Genomic DNA, 16,791 nt, shown 5'->3' with positions numbered 1-16,791 from the left:
TTTTAAGAATCCCGATAATTTCAATAATTATTTTGTTGACAGCAATAAGGTACCTAGCAGCGATAATAGTCAAGAAATAATTAATTTTTATAAAAATTATTCCTTACCCGTTTCAAATTTATTTTTATTTCGCACAGTAAGTTATAATGATATATGTTCTATTTTATTTAGCATTAAATCCAAAGCATTTGGTATCGACAATCTTAATATATCATTAATTCATATGTGCTGCCCTTTTATAATACCTTTTATATTGCATATAATTAATAAATGGTTAGAAATCAAGAGCCTTTGTGATACCATTGCCAAAGGTAAGTAATCCAACAGATTTTAATCAGTTTAGATCCATTAGTATTCTGCCTACATTTTCAAAAATTCTTGAAAGAATCTTAGACACTCAAATTCGAAATTTTTTAAATGCTAATGATATTTTGCCCCCTAAACAGTCTGGGTTTAGAAAGAATTTCAGTTGTGCTTCAGCAATGGCGGATGTTATTGATAACATCATAAGATCTAGGGATGATGGTATGATTTGTGCCCTTGTTCTATTGGACGAAAGCCTTTGATTTTGGTAATTACGAAATTTTAAAGTCTATATTTCACTATATAGGTTTTTCTAATAAAGCTATTAATTTCATAAATTCTTATTTAAGCGGTAGGGTGCAGCGAGTCAAGATAGAGGAAAATGTATCTGAACCTTTGGAAGTTGATAATGGCGTGCCTCAGGGTGGTATTTTAGGACCCTTATTTTTTATTATTTATACTTTTAGATTCTATTTTTATTTAAAAAAACTGCCTTTACCATTTTTATGCTGACAATGCTCAGTTGTATTACTCTTTTCTGCCAGAAGATGCTAAAAATGCGGAAGCAAAAATTAATTAAGACTTACAAGCCATATGCGATATTTCTTCAAAACATTTTCTAAAATTAAATCCTTCTAAGTCGCCTGTAATGTTTATTGGTAATAAGCAGAAAATTAACCATATTTTAAACAGCAACACTATTAATATTAAGATGGGTGATGCTAATATTCCTGTTGTAGATAATTGCAAAAGTTTGGGCTTAATAGTGGATAGTGATTTGCGATTTCATCAACACGTTTCTAATGTTCTAAAAAAGGGTATTTTGCTTTCAAATTAATTTACTTGCATAGGCATTATGTAAGTGAAGATATTAAAAAAATGTTGTGTGACTCTTTAGTGCTGTTACAATGAAATTATTGCGATGTTGTTTACGGTTGGTGCCTAGACTATAATGACAGGTGCCGATTGCAAAAGCTTCAGAACTCATGTATTCGCCTAATTTTTGGCATACGCAGACGTAATCGCGTTTCTCATAGACTTTCCGAGCTGATATGGTTAAATATGCAAAATCGTAGGGTTGCTCATTGATTTACTTTTTTTTATAAAATTCTTAAATACCGTAGTCCACCTTACCTATACCTTAAGATTACTTTTAGAAATGATGTTCACTATTTGGACTTAAGAAGAAACACAATTCATATTCCAAGATATAAGACTCAATTATTTAAAAGGTCCTTTTCCTATAATTTTGCATATCAGATGAACTCTTTGGGCATAAATTTTGAGTTGGGTTTGGTGTCTGTTCAGACTTTTCGCAGAGGAATGATGGTGCGTCTGATGAGTCATCACTCAGTCAGGGCAATCTGCGTAAAATATTGAAGGTTCAATATTGTTGGTTTGGGTATGGGCGAAAACTAAAAATCTGTGTTTAGTGTGGGTAACTAATGTGCGTCTTTTTTTTGTGAGAGGTACTATGTTAATGTTCTAAATTTTTTGGGTTTTGGCCACAATGTTAAAAACCAGAATCTGCCTTGGCAGAATTCTGAATTTGTTGGCCCTTTATTTGCATAAAATAATAAATGTGTATTTTTTTATGTAGTTATGATGAGTTTGCAAATAAAAAATATTTATTATTATTGTAATCTACGGAAAAGTACCGGGCCCAAAATGAGACCACATGGTGCTAAAAGCAACCCTAGGCTGGGACGTGATAAGAATACTAATAAGCCTTCGAACTATGGTGAGATTCCCACCATAGTTCGACACACATCTGTTATCCAACTGTTTGGACAAACTTTAGGTCTGCTAGAATGTATTTTAAAAAGGAAAAGCCCGGTAGTCTAGAATATATATTTGTCGTGAGCACTCGTGTCTTATTTATAAAATTTTGGTCGTTTACAGTTCAGGTGTGGGATAATAATTCGCGTGCTTTTTGGTCGCGCCACATTTTTTTTTTTTTAATTGATCGTGCATTGGACATTTTTGTATATACGTTTATTAGTTATTAGTTTGTTCGTTACTTTGTAATTTAGTGAGTTTCCTAAGTTGTAGCATATATATAAAAAAGGCTCAATAGGGGGAAAGAGATCCCACAGTAGCTCTGATTCTACTAGCTCATCAGATAGTGAGTATGAGAGTTACCGTTATATGAAATCGAGGCGTGATTCAAGAAAACGTTCAGTGGAATCACGAAAACGCGATGATTTAAGGAGACGTCCAGAATCACGTGTTGTAGAAACTCCTGAGCCGGAAATAACGAAACAACGTTTCAAACGTTTGGAGAAAATGATTGAAAATTTGGCTCAACGAAAGGACGAAAATAGCAAGATCAGTACAATTTGACCTAACGTGAAGGCGGATTGTATTCCAGAGTTTTCCCCGAAAAGACAAATCTGACTACCCAACAGTGGTTAAATAAGTTCGACCAATTTAAAGATGTCAACCAGTGGGACAAGATTAATACTCTCTATCATATGCAGTCTTATAAAAGCTGGTACCATAGCCTAAAAAAAATTATAACCACACGTGGGAAGAGTGGAAAGCATTAATAAAGAAAAGCTTTCCAGATCATACTGACTATGCCGTGAGTCTACAAACGATGCTAAATAGAAAGAAAGATCCAAATGAAAGCATGACATCATATTATTTTGAAAAAATGGAACTGCTAAGAACATGCGACGTTTATGGAAAAAGAGCTGTGTCATGTTTAATACATGGACTATGTGATACTAATGTACAGAATGGAGCCAGAGCGAGCCGCTACCAAACGCCGGAAGATCTATACGAAGAATAATTGTCAGTTCTTTATGAACAGCCGACAGCAAAACACTCAGTAAGAAATTATGTAAGCAAACCTGCACATCATCAAAATGCTTCCGGCCTTCGAGCAATCATAAAAGATAAGCGATCAGTTCATAACACTAACTTTCAGTCGAAATGCTTTAACTGCGGTCAACGTGACCATTTAGCAGCAAAGTCCATAAAGCCAGTTTTGGAATGGAAATTTTGCAGAATGCTTGGTCATATAGAGCAGAACTGTCCTAAAAATAGACCAGAAATATCCACTGGTAAGTTTAAACAATTATTATCTTTAAACCTAAAAAATAACTGTTTGGGTAGTACCTGCCATTTTATCGATTGTCGCATAAATAATTTTATTTTTCGTGGCTATGTGACAGATATGTCCCTCTGATAAATTAAGATTGTTTTCTACAGTTCTAACGAGTCCGACAGTGACTGCGAGAATTAAGAACTGTAGTGAGAAATAGTTTACTAATTGTTGTTTTTTTTATTATAGGTAACGCCTACGTAAGAAAAGAAAGCCTTCACGAGGGCGCGAAGATAGTCAGGAATGGCCGACTGTAATCTACGGAAAAGTACCGGCCCCAAAATGAGACCACTGTAGCGTTTTATTTTTCTATTTCTTATGTTCACTAACGCTCCATTGATATTTCATTAATTTCAATAATTATATTAATAATTTCAGTCAACTTCTTTTATCGATATTTCTTTAAATTCACACTGTCAATGACACATTACTACTGTAACGCATCACTCTCCTGGTTTTATTATTCATGCTTTCTGTTGACGGTCCGTCACCCTTTTGGTTGGTCTTAATTAATGTTTTCTCTGATTGGATTGACATTGACAGCTCAGGCGAGAGGTGGAGTCGTTACTTATTTAGTCGGTACTGCATCCATTTTTCGAGGACTTGTTCCCGTGTTGCAGGTAGAAGGTCAGTTTTTTTATTTCTGAAGTTTGTGAAGCAGGAAGTGGCCAATATGGCTTATAATTTATAGTCCTTAATCTTGTTCCTTTAGGGAACTGTTTATTTCATAATTCTGGTGCAGGATGCCCAAGATTTTAATGGATAGATAATGAAACTTAACAAGGTGAGTGTGTCACATTTTGAACGCCATTCATTTTTATTGACAGTGAATACAATTGCAACCGTTGTTTTAGGGTTTTACTTTTCCGTTTTCCTCTTTGTTCTTCTTCAATTGTTGATGGCTGCAGGATTTTTGATTTCCCCGGGAAATTGCTGGAAGCGGTGGAGCTGGAGCCAGAGTTAGAGATTCCCAGTCCCGATAGCTAAGGTTCAAATGGCATACATTTACAGCCTCGATTTTGAAGGTTAACCGTTCATTTCTTGGAGGATTATACAGGACAGTTTATTCCATTTATTTAAATATTACTAACCATAGATTTTTCTCACTTATTTAAATTTTTACTAATATATCTTTAATTTCAATTTATTGCTACAAATATTTAATCAATATCATATTTTAATATGTCAAATTCTTATCTATAATTTTAGTTATTTTTTGTTCAGTATTTTTCAGTACCTTTTTTGGTGGTTAAGTAGATATAACTCGGTTAAGGCCGATATGCCTTAGGTAAAAAGGTTCATGAATTTTCCCCTACGTAATACAAATATTTACTAAAAACTTTAATAATTGCAATTTATTTTTCAAGTGCTGAAATCTATTTAATAGTGAAATCATAATTTAAATGTTACTTTTGACAAACTTATTTTAATCATATCAACATTATTCATATTTTAATTCGTAATAAATTATTAACATTTAACAGATTAGAACATGAGGTGTATATTATCTTTGATGTAAATATAATTTGGTTGTATTGTTAATATATTTTTTTTTGCCTCTTTAAATCTACTTTATCCAGGGTCATTTAATTGTTAATTGAAACCTATATACCAAGTGTTTTTCTTAGTTTTCTTTCATTTATAAAAAAAAAACTAAGTGGCGCCCTCTTATTTAATAGTTATAATCAAGATTATATTTTTTAATAGCCAGTCATAAGTGAACCTTCGAACAATGCCAAGCCTCCAATAATTCTGAGCTACCGTCTGCAAACTCTTGGCAAAATAGCAACACTGTAAAGTTTACGCCACACCACATGGTGCCAAAAGCAACCCTAGGCTGGGACGTGATAAGAATACTAATGAGCCTTCGAACTTTGGTGAGATTCCCACCATAGTTCGACACACATCTGTTATCCAACTGCTTGGACAAACTTTAGATCTGCTAGAATGTATTTTAAAAAGGAAAAGCTTAGTAGTCTGGAATATATATTTGTCGTGAGCACTTGTGTCTTATTTATAAAATTTTGGTCGTTTATATCATTTATTATTATTATTATTATTAACAAGTCCTTCTGATATTATATTTCTCATTTAAAGAGATTTCTTCGCTTTTGGCTTACGTCATTTTCATTTTCAGAAGAGGGGTTTTTTTCCAGTCTTTTTAATCCAATTACGCTTAAGCTTTTTTCAGCTAAGTGAAGCTCCTTAATGAAGCGAGGTCTCAGTAGTATGTCAGTGAACTTATCTTTAGATAAACTATTTGTAACCTACCATATGTGGTGTAAAAAGACTGAAGACCGAAACCCCTTAGTCACTCGGGGTGAGAAGAATTTTGAACTTTTTAGATGAAAGGAAACTATTAAAACTAATAGATTTTACATCTCCATCATAAATTGTGCATCTCATCTGAAGGCATCAAAAAAGACTTTCACAAATAACAAATTGACGTCAAAATATATCAAGATTGAAAATGTAGCTATAGACTGATAGACCAATAGACTGATCGATTTACTACAGACTCTTAATTTCACGAATAAATTACAGATCGATGAGAGTGGTCAAGAGTAGGTATACTTAATTAAAATTTGCTAAGCTTAAGACTTTTTCAAAACGACTAATTATGTTTAAAAAAAACTAAGATTATCACGGTTATGTCATAGAGTCAAAGAGATAAATTAAAGTTATGCTACATACGAGATACCTAAGCCTGCTACATCATAGACGAAATAGGAATGGCAAGTACGGAGTCAGAAATGAACCTTATTGAAATTACTACTGTAAATTTATTTTAAAAGAAAGACGATTATCAGAAACGTTTGCAACATTGAAGATGATGGTTAGGTGTCAGTAATAAGGTGTTTACTAAGGAGTTGTCGACAGATCATTATATCTTTTTGAAAAATTAAAATGGTAATAAAGGAAAAAATAACATTCAATAATTCTTGAGAGATAAATAAGGAGTTGAACGGGAAGGTTTAGATAACTGAATCGAAAACAAAAGCAATACCTTACACATATTTAATGGACTTAAATACGTATTACACGGAATGTGTCTTTATGTCGGATGCTGAAACGAAAAAAAGCATATCAAATATTACAGCTTTTGTCAATTAACACCAATTAGCTGAAAGAAAATCAGAAAGGTCAGTCAAATAAATATTTTCACTGCCTCGGAAAAAAATATGTTGTCGAATGCAACTTCAATAATAAAAATATTGCTACGACTGAAAAGTCTTACCCATCTGTATTATAATTTATTTATTTAATCTCAAACCAACCCAAATATAAATCATTATTGAAATTAATGAAGTATGTTCAGCACTAGAAACATTTGATGACAACAACATTAATTTAGGTACTTTTAAAACAGCTATTAGAAGATTAATGGAGTAAGCTGTAAGCTAAGCCCAGCTTTTATTATTTTTGTAGTGCTGCCCGATGTTTTATTCTGGATAAAGAAGAAATCAATGGTAACACAGAAAGCGATTGATGTATAATTATTCCCAAATAATTGAAAAATATTAATAATTTATAACGTTTATCGTCAATATTAATAGAGTTATACCGATATTTAGTTCGTGGCCAAAAAAAAAAATCAAGTCTTATTTAGAGGACTTTCAAGGCTGCTACATCGATGAAATATGAATGGTAAGTACCTAAGTCAGAATGAGAAGAAGTGGACCCTGTTAAAATTACTACAGAAAAATGTTGTATGTACTATTTGCTTATTAATATTGTATTGTGTAATGTATTATTGTATTGTATTATGTAACTATTTCTTCTGACCTTTGTTCATAATAATAGTTTTTTTGCTTTATATGTAACAAACTTATTTTGATTAAAACAATGGTTAGCTTTGTGAAGAATATTACTACTATTTTTAGTTACTTTATTTATATTTCATCTAGAATCTAATTATATATTTGTATTATCAGCGTAACATACTATATTTTCAGATCCTTGACCTGCTACGTAATATAATTATATAACTCATTTTATTAGAAACTGAGCCTATAATTTTTATAAGAGTTTCACTGCACGTCCTTATCTAATTTTTCCTTTATATACAAATAATTCCAGTTCGACTCTCCTAAAGAGTTTAAAAGAAGCAGTCCCACCATATGCTCTATTTTCCTGGCGATATGTTTAGGATTTGCCAAGTAGAGTTTGTCTTATTTTATCATTTGTTATTAGTTAGTAAGTTTTTTTAATTGCCCTTGATCAAAAACTAGTATAAAAACGACTTCTAAATTTTTTGATTAGAAGCATTAAAAAATAATCCTCCAGATTTATAATAAAAATCCCTACTCACAATAGGGATTTTCAAAAAAAAATTAAAATAAAATCACTCGCTTAAAGCTTCTTAGCCACGATTCCATACATAGACGTAATAGAGCTACTGCACACAGACAACTGTTTTCTGAGTCAATTTATAAAATGTTTTTTTAACCTCCTAAAATCAAATACAATAAATTTTCAATTAACTAGCATACATAAATCTGTAATAAATTAAATTACATCATACTTTATAATAACATTTGGACCAACCCTATTTTCTAAAACTAACATTTAACTAAGGTCCGACTCCTATGTTATTTTTTGATTTAAAGCAGCCTTTTTCTCCTAAAAGATGTTAAAATAAATTTACGACTGGCAGTTAGGATAAAGTTGTAATTTAAAGGAGAGTCAGATGCTATTTGTTTTATCTGTAGCTGCGAGGATGATATAAAAGGTCTGTAGTTACGTAGCAGACTTTACGAAGGAAACGTTTTTTATTTTTTTTTTGTTCTAATATTAACGCTTTTAAATTAACGCATTTTTTTAATGACGTAGAATGCTTATATAAAGCGCTAAAATTTTTGTTTGTAGACGTTTTCTTAAATTTTTCAAATTAGTTTCATATTATGATTTTATAATTTCTTGCGCCTAAACTAGTACATAAATAAGTTCATAGAGCAGATAAGAACGTAGACACACAACTAATAAATGAATAGAAGAGTTACAGCCTGCGTATAACACATTAAATTTGTGTAAGGGATCAACTGGTTTCATTTATATTAAATCAGCAGTGACTAATCTTGGTGTATTTATTAGCCAAATTTCTAAAGCAATTGGTAAGCAACAACAATTAGATGTAGTTTTTAATGATTGTTCCAAAGCCTTTGATAATGTACATCAGGATTACTACACTCGCTTCCTGAGTATGTTTGATTTTAACTTTTCTGAAGTACAATTTTTTTTGAAGAAATGATATTGGTCACGTTAGGCAGATGTTTTAAGTATGTTTTCTAGTTTAAGGTGTTTATAGGATGTAATAAAAATTATAAACTTATATTACTCTATATTGTGGATAAGGGAGTGTAGCCATAATTAGTTCGGTGGTACGGACATATAAAATTATTTCTCATTTTGACAGGGATATAAACAACATTTAATAGATCCAATACAATTAGAGCGGCAATTGCTTTAATATGATTTGCTTCAAATTAAGCAGATTGAAATCTTAAGCCGTAACTTTGCTATAATGATTTACAAGATTCTTAATTGTAAAAATCCTAGATCATTTATCACATACTGCGAAATAATCAGTGAACTGTTAAGATTGACTGATTATATCTCACATCGTTTGCAAGGAACACCACATAAAAATTAAGACTTATTCGATAGAAAATCATTCATTCATACACTGGCATTAATCAACCATCATTCTCTTAATCCAAACATTCCAACTATTCAAAGATAATACTCCATTGTTCATGCGCTCTAATTTGAGCAGAGAAGAATTTGAATAAGAATGAATTGGAGAAACACTCAGTAAACTTTTCAGACAACCTACCATATCGTTTGAAAAAAATTGAGTACTAGTCCACGACGAGAGCTCTGGAGGTACACCACATACAACTAGGAACTTATTCGATAGAAAGTCACAAATTTTACTGACATTTATCAACTCAAGAACTGTTAAGGTTACCTTCCACATGAATTGGAAAAAAGTGACTACTGGTCCACGACAATTGAAACCACATAGAAATAAAGACTTACTCGACAGAAAATTATTTATTTAGGCATACGGTCATTTATCAAGCAGCACACTATTCATCTAAAGTTAATCCTTCATTATCCATACTCTCTAATTTGAGCAGGAAAAAATGTGAATAAGTTTACATTGGAGAAACACTCAGTCAATTATAAGATTACAAACCTTGTTAAGATTTGAAAAGAAGGAAAAAATTTGAATGGGTACAGATTCACATGGTCAAAAGCCTTCATATCATCCATGTAGCTGCTGCCAATTTGAAAACATATTTTATATTGTTTGGAGGTCAATTTTCTTTTATTCTTAACAATTATATTATATTTGTATTATGAATTTATTCTATTTTGTATTATGAATTTAATAGTTTAGATACGGTTTCGTGAAATAGTCGTTTACTTTCATATTTAAATGCTCAGCACATCTTGCAAGGTACGACGACGTCACGTCGATTTTGTAGCGCAAAAGAGTACCAAAAACAATGGCTGCTTAAACATATAAATTAAGTCGCGCAGTCGAATTTTGGGCTTTTAACTCATGTACTACAGTTGCAAATAACAATTTAATACAATGAGTGTGCACTTTGAACATTAAACGGCAAGAATAGCCATAGCATTGCCGTGGAACTATATAATGATGCCAAGTGTCTATATAGAAAAAGCAAAAAAACATTTTATAATATCATAAAAAACTGTCACTTATTTTGACACGCGCAAAACAATACTACTATTTTTTTTTTAATAAAATATGATAAGATACTCTATAAAGAAGTTAATATTCAAAGTTAAATGAATGTAGATAATGTATATCAGAGAAAAAGGCAACAACATCACAACGCCGCTTGAACGGATTGTTGATTCCACCGATACAAGGAATCTTTACCAGTGACGTCGTGACGAGATATTTATATGATATATATTTATTAATAATAGATTATGGTTTAAAATATAAACTATATTAACGTTGCTTTGCTAATGCTTTATAACGTACTTTAATAAAATAAAGGTACCTAGCTAGTAAAAAGCATTTTTATATTTATAATTTTAAATATTTTATAATTATTATAGAAGTTTTTATTTAGGGTTATTTCTATGATCCCCTATTCTACGGTTATGACGCCGGTTGCCCGTTGATATGATGTTATGACAGTATCGGTATTTACTTGTGAGAAGATCAGCTTGACTGGCCTTTTTCCTATGGTTCAGCACAAACGGTACATGTTTCAACCACTTTTTCAACCAAAAACCAAAGAAAAAACACAGAACTTCATAAATGTGCCGTTTGATAAGATGACATTTCGCAAGATGCCATCAGCTTTTGCTTGCGGCGTTGTTATTCCTAATTTTTTGTAAGCGGTTTCGGGAATAAGAATGTTAATAATTTTTTCTTTTGTTTTGAATATGTTATTTTTGCGCCTAAAATAAGATATATCTATTCCTATTTTTTATTTTTAATCGAAAATCTAACACCAATAAGTTAAATTAACATTATTATCATTATATGGTACCTGTGTGTAATAATATATAGCTGAAAATTTCTTCTTTTGAAAATATGTATAAGCTTGACAACAGAGAATCGGTTAATATGTTTGTAAACAAAACACCCCCCATGCTCCTGAGCACATGTTGAATTCAAAGTTGTTGTTTACTAATTCTAGTCTTTCAATGATCTAAGTGTGCAAGACTATTCTGATTGTGCTATATGGACAACATTAGCGATAGAGATCTTTTCTGGATGGAATTAAGTCCATCCAGTCATTTTCGAATATACAACAAAATATACAGTCGCTATAAGACTGATCCATGAAAAAGTTAATGCTAAGACTAATGCGCTGTACAATATGTCCAAATAGATGGGAAAAATCTCTTTAAAAGATTATTGCTTCCAATAGCAGTGCTTGCTTTGTTTTGGCAAATGATAAACTATGTTATCTATTCTATTCTATAATAATAAAGTTTATATGTTTTCTTGTATGTATGTACATTAGTGATCAAAAATTAAATCACGTGTAGTGTTTTGTGGGTAAATTTGTGATTTGAAAATGGTACCTACGTTTTCTCATTATTTATTAGCGAGCATAAGGTTTTAATAGTTTTGAAAAAATAGTGAAGCCGTTCCCTTAACATTACTAAAATAACTTAAATAAATAAGAAACATAAGAGACCTTAACGAGCCTTTAGGGAGATTATCTACTGCCACCTCATCTCAATGTCTAATTCTGTAGGAAGACCCAATCAGTTTAAACCTGTTAGCTCAAAAATGTCTGCCCGATATAATAGTTAGATTATTAGACCTGTTGGAGTTAAATATTTATTTAGTAAATTGGGCTAATAAAAGGTAAGAGGAAAGTTAACAAAACTGTGAATGTATGTTATTTCAAACGCGTAATAAAATAAACATAATGTTCGTGATACCAAATGAAGTTATTTATTTTAATTAAAGAAAAACGAGAAGGAAAAACAAAATATCTGAGTGTAGCAAAATATTCCTTTGACTTTAATAAAATGTTATGCGGAGTTAAGTAAACTGGTTCACCATTTAAAATACAAGAATTTCCGGTAGAAAATGATCACACTGGCGTTGTCGTTGACCACCGCGGAAACAAGTCATTTTCTAGCATAACTGCTAAGTAATAATTCAGAGGCCACGGCGTATTAAACCGTTATAAATCGTTTAGCGGACGTCGTTCGGTTTTTGTTTAGCACAAATCTTCGTTACCGGTTATTTTGGGTTAATTTGTAATTTTATGATCTACTAAAACCAGCCCTAAATCAGCCCAGCCCTAAACTTAATTTGAATTTAAACTGCGGTCATGTAAGTGTGTTATAACGGAACCAGATGCTGACCTACTAAGATATTTTACGTGTTATATAACGCATATTTCTTCTCAGTAGCGCACCTAAATAATGTGTTTTAGAAGCGTAATGCATGATTCATTGGACTTATTTAGTAATTTATTGTTAGTAAACTTCTTAATATCAACATATTATAACTTTAGCTAGTCGACCCATGTATATTTTTTCATTTCATCTTTGATTTTTCAAGAAATTTTGGATGCTCAAGAAAATCTTTACTTTCGACCCGTGGACTGAAAAAAAAAAGTCAATAATCTCATACCTTTAATTTTCCTTTTGTGCCCACTCAGTTAGAAAATTACGTTTTTATGCAATTTTTAATAAAATCCTTAATATCCTCTGAGCAAAAACTGCCCTGGGCCGATAAGGATACTGTATGGTAGAAATTGGGGCTTGGGCTCAAAAACGAACTTATGGCTGTATAAAATGGTAGTAAGACTAATGTTGTCATATGGGTCCAGAAGCTATCATGCTTGCATAATCCGAGGGTTCCACTAATCTACTTAAAAATATATACAAAGAGCCGGCCATCACATCTAAGTGTAAGAAGATCAATACAACCAATCAAATACCAATTAAAAGGGGCACCTGACAAAGAGGCAAAATATCCCCTAAGTTATTTATCCTTGCATTGGAAGATGTGTTCAGAAGACTAGATTGAGATAAAAAGGATCTGCGCGTGGATAGTAGATATCTGAATAATTTACGCTTCGCCGACGATATAGTTTTAATTAGCAGTACGAAACTTCTGAAGCTTCTGACTGACCAATCAAGGTTTATAGGACCTTTTCTATAGTGACAAATAAACGAAAAATATTTCCAGAAGTTTCAGCAATCCCAGCAAAAGTTGCTACCATTCAACGCTTACAGAGTGTTACAAAATTCGATGCAAATATTTTAAGAGCGTATTGTTAAAGTCAATATTTTTGCTATAAACTTTTGTCCTAAAATTTTACCCCTCAAAGCTACAGTCTACTAGCAAATTGCTTTAAATTTGGAACTGAATGTTCTTTTTATTTCATGCCCCAAAAATTGTGTAAACCTAATTTAGGAGAGGATTCAAGAAGGTTTACCCTTCTCTTTACCCCTATCTCATGTTTCCGGTAAGACATTTAAAAATCTTGTCAAGACCACCAAAAAAAAATTGGGACTTTTGGGAAAAATTGGCCAAATTTTCAAGAGACTTGGCGCATAACTATAGACACTGTTCCAAGTAATCGATTTTTCTTAAGCAATTTGCGCAGGCTTTCAGAACACATATTTATAGAAAAAGAAAATCTTATTTTGACTCAAACATTTTGACGACAATCCACATTTAAAATAGTTGCCTTGAATTTAACAACCTGTACATCCAAGAAGGAAAACTTGTAAAGGATTGTCTTTGTATTCGGACAGCCAAACGAAGGCAATCTGCTTCCGTAAGCTCATATCTAGAATAGTGGACTATTTGAGTGCCCTAGATAGGATAGCCATGTTAAATAAATTACTTCTGGTAGGAAGGCCGCCATCATAATAGAAGCTATTTAGAAAAGGCTTGAGCTACAAATTAATAAACACTGATCCATTCTGTGGCATTCCGGAAGAATTTTCGGTCAATTCAAGAGGACTGCCAACCTATTGCAGACAATCACACAGCTGTAATACCTAACAAGCTTGAAAAATAAAAAAATAAACCTTTGCAGGCTCTGTCAAGAGGGGGAAGTAAAAAAATTACAGAAAATAAAAAATTACATCCAGTGTTTGAGCAAAGAAAGAGTAAACCGTCTACATATTTGCAGTCAGGTAAAATATAAGAAATTCTTTGTAACACCTGGGGCAAAATTTATGCTCACTCAAATTTATTATGTAAAGCTAATCTACTTAAACATAGCAACAAAAAAAAACAGCAATTGATTAATTTATCTCCAAAGCACCACATCTAATGCCCGATCTTTTGTCATCAATTCATAAGGATAAAAAGTTAAAAGTAAGTACTTTCAAATGAATGCTACATATTAAAAAAATTCGTCCATTTCGCTCAAAGAGACCCCAATATGATTTTAAATAGGCGAAAAAACACAAAATCTCGGTCTCAAAAGACATATAATAAAATTAAAACCTTAATTTAAACTTAAAACGGTTACATGTTTCGCTCAAAGAGTTAAGCATCATCAGACCTGAACGGCACAACACACACCTGTTACCAACCAGCTAGATGATACCACTCCAACAGGTGTATATCAAGCTCAACTCTTTGATAATTTAATGATGCTCAACTCTTTGAGTGAAATTAATTTTATTACATAGACCAATACTTTGTGTTTTTGTTTTGCCTATTTAAAAAGAATATACCAAAATACGAAAAGAAATTAAAACAAAATGTTTTAAATTTAGATCGCAGCTGAATATTGAATATTAAAAAAAATTATAGAAACTAACATATTTTTAAGATGCTCTGCCTGAATTAACTTATTTAGATTTGAGAATAACAGAAGTCCCTTTTCTGTTAGTGCCTAATTCTAAATAGGTTGAATCTTTGGCTAGAGCATTTACATTTTTTATGAGCTACATAATAATATGTTTAGATCTGACGAATAGTGTTCAGCAACATAATAATAACAAGTCTTCAATCAGGCCATTGGGGGAAATAAATATACACCAACCATATTAGATGGTCCACACTATGAGATGATATCCCTCTAAAAGCTTCTTGTAAGTGCTGACGCTTCTTGTAATCGATTTAAGTTTTCCAAATGAATCATTTAAGCTAAGTTTCACATTAGAAATGTTTTTTGAATCAGTCTTTAATAACGGCAGCTTAAAATTTTATTTTAAAGCATAAAACAATTGCCATTGAACAATGTGCAACAACCGTGTGAAATTGTTTCAAGTTTATTATTAAAATCTTTAATTGAGGAAAATTGAATTCCGGGCGTTAGGTCAATTTTTTGGCACACACAATAAACTTTTCGAACAATTTGGAATTTGGTTCAAAAATTTGAATAAATGGGATTCGGCATGCTCGTAGAGGTCGTTTGGAGTACAATATACCTATTGTTGCCGAAAGCGTGGCCGAAAAAAAAAACAATTCAATCGCGAACTTATTCCAGCGGATTTTAACAAACGATTTTCAGTTACAAATATACAGGCTCTGAATAAAAGAAAATTAATGCACACCTCTGTGTGATGCCAAATATGTAAAAAAACAATTATTGAGCAAAAATCAGCAGAGGGCATGGTAAACAGGCGTAATTCTGAGATTCCGCAATTAGATCTTGCAGGATCCAAGGCACACTCCAAGGCAGATTAGTTAGTCCTGAAGGATAATTCATCAGTTTTTTTAGAATTGAGCACAGAGACTACTGCGCAGAACTGTTACCGTTAATGGAAGCCTTCGTTTACTATCGGGACACGATAACAAAATTATTCTAAAAGTAGTCGTAAAATCTGTACATTAAGTAGCTCTGGTGTCGCTAGGAGTGAGATAGCTCGACTCACTGACCTTGATTAGTTTGATCAGTTCATTAACGGAAGCACAAATCATCCTAAAGCTGAAGTAGTTCTGGGGAGAGGACCATCAAGGGTATTGTGTAAAAAAAGATTTAGTCATTTATGAGCATTTAACAAATTTATCATATTTATAACGTCTGCAATTCGAGATAAGTAATAAACTTTTCATTCATATCTGCTATTAGCTACTAGCCCACTAAGTTGTTATGAACGAAGTTAGGCGCTTGTGAATTTTGGTTTGGGAGCCATTACTAATGGGTGAGTTTCGAGTAGAATTAGTCTACTTACTAGAACTTACTATTTCTCCAAGATGCCAAAGCTCCAAAATGCCTAAAGATGCACTGATGGAGTTTGCAACTGTAGTACATTCGAGCGATGGATAACTTTTAAACAGATTATTACTATTAGTTGTTTTTACAGTGTATGTGTAGGTCCTAAGATAATTTTATTTTATATTGCAAATGGTTGTATATTAAAACCCCTTTTAATTGTTTTTAGACCTGATGATGCCCTGCTTATACAGGGAGAAATACGTGTAGCCAATAAAATTTGCTTATGAGACCGTGACATTGTTTTTTTGTTTGTTTGTTTACATTTTGTGTGGTCTCTTGGAAAAAATGGATAAAGATTTTATATCTATTAGTTATCGTCAAGAGATATCGAATAGAAGATCCAGAACGCGAGAATAAATCAGCATATCGAAGCCGGCATTCTAACAAAATCAAATTTTCCAATAATTACTTTATTTCTGAAAAATACATTTTCAAAAAGGTTCAACCTGTTGCCCCCAGCCTTATAGCGTTTGCAGCCAAAAATTTAATTTTCCATTTTTATTTTTTTGTGAAAAATAAGTCAAGAAAATATATAAAAAAATACTTTTTCCAAAAAATTGTTGGAAAATTTAAATCTTTTGTCATAATACAATATTTTAGAAAATTATTTTTTTTAACATTATAGTCAGAAAAAGACTCGGAGTACATGTTTGATTTTGCATAAATCAA

The 16,791-nt window shown here is 32.0% G+C and overlaps 1 protein-coding gene and 1 long non-coding RNA gene across 2 annotated transcripts in view; one reads left to right on the top strand and one right to left on the bottom strand.

Moving 5' to 3' along the window:
- Positions 1–16,791, bottom strand: part of LOC126750218 (serine proteinase stubble) — a 79,726-nt gene that overhangs the window by 17,648 nt on the left and 45,287 nt on the right. The window lies entirely within an intron of this gene.
- On the top strand, positions 3,277–5,412 carry LOC126750226 (uncharacterized). Its single transcript, XR_007665645.1, has 3 exons — positions 3,277–3,371; positions 3,602–4,196; positions 4,267–5,412. It is a non-coding gene; the product is annotated as an uncharacterized LOC126750226 (long non-coding RNA).

This window comes from Anthonomus grandis, chromosome 2, assembly GCF_022605725.1.
Source record: "Anthonomus grandis grandis chromosome 2, icAntGran1.3, whole genome shotgun sequence".
Taxonomy (NCBI): domain Eukaryota; kingdom Metazoa; phylum Arthropoda; class Insecta; order Coleoptera; family Curculionidae; genus Anthonomus; species Anthonomus grandis.
The sequence above is the reverse complement of the archived record's forward strand: the minus strand, read 5'-3'. Positions and strand labels throughout refer to the sequence as shown.